This window comes from Tupaia chinensis, unplaced genomic scaffold (assembly GCF_000334495.1).
Source record: "Tupaia chinensis unplaced genomic scaffold, TupChi_1.0 Scaffold138060_1, whole genome shotgun sequence".
Classification (NCBI taxonomy): Eukaryota; Metazoa; Chordata; class Mammalia; order Scandentia; family Tupaiidae; genus Tupaia; species Tupaia belangeri.
In genome coordinates, this window is record NW_006197961.1 from 789,848 (window position 1) to 790,916 (window position 1,069).

General features: G+C 67.4%; 1 protein-coding gene across 1 annotated transcript in view; it reads right to left on the minus strand.

Annotated features, from left to right (window-relative positions):
* The window catches only part of CACNA1A (calcium voltage-gated channel subunit alpha1 A), a 335,330-nt gene that overhangs the window by 11,933 nt on the left and 322,328 nt on the right, over window positions 1-1,069 (minus strand). The gene's annotated exons all lie outside the window — the stretch shown is intronic.

Here is a 1,069-nt window from a genome sequence, read left to right on the forward strand (position 1 = left end):
GGGGTGGGGGGAAGAAAGGTTAAAGTCTCTGCTGGGTGGATGCCCTGGGGCCTGGCTGGCCGTCCTCCCACAGGTACGGAGGAGACAGACAGGAGACACAGACAGATGGCAGAGGCACGAGACTGACAGATGGGATGGCGTTGCCATAGACCCCCGGCCCTGGGCTTTGGCTTCATGCATGGGGGTGCACCCTCGCCCTGGCTCCAGCTGACACTCAGAGCTTCCGGGGTGGGGGGAAGGGGTGGCCATCAGCTGGGCTTGGCCCAACCCTCTCCTAGGGCCGGGCAGTTTTGAGGGAGGGGACGGAGAAGCCACATGCACTCGGACTGGGTGTCCCCCATCTCACCCCAAATTCACAGCAGCCACAGGCCAGGCCTGTGAGCAACCTCGGCCCAGCCAGACACAGTGCAGCCTTCCGGCCCGTGCAGACGCCACGGAACAGCACACAGGAAGCCAGCCATGCCACCCTGCCCGGACCAGGTCCTCCACCTGGGCGCTTCCACCCCCCACCCCCCTTCTCATGGCTCCAGGACGTGGCGGGCAGCCTCCCCTCTGTCCCTGTGATTCGGGGCCGCCCCCCCACCCCCACCACACGCAGTGGGCCCCAGCAGCTGGGTGAAGCGGCCACACGCAGACACACATCGGGCACACGAGCCCCACCCCGGCAGCCCCCACGGAGAACAGACAGGAACCACGGACTCCAGCTGTCCCCAGGCCACGGTGGACCCTGCTACCAGGTGCTCAGACCCGCTGAGTTCCCAGGTGCAGACCCGTGCATGCGTGTGTGCATGCGTGTGCGTGCGTGTGCATGTGTGTGTGCATGCATGTCGTGTGGAGATGCCCACGGACACGTGTGTGCAAGTGCGTGTGGGCTGCGCCCGTGTGCACGCCTGTGAGTGTGTCAGAGTCTTGACTGCGGCTCTCACCTGGGCCTCCGGGTGCTCCCACCACGGCTCCCCACCTCCTCCCCATGTGGCACCCCGGGGCAGGGCGGAGTGACCGCTCCCTCGGCAGCCACCGCCATTCCCGAGGTGAGCACGGGTCCAGCCACCCGGCGGGGGGGTGCCGG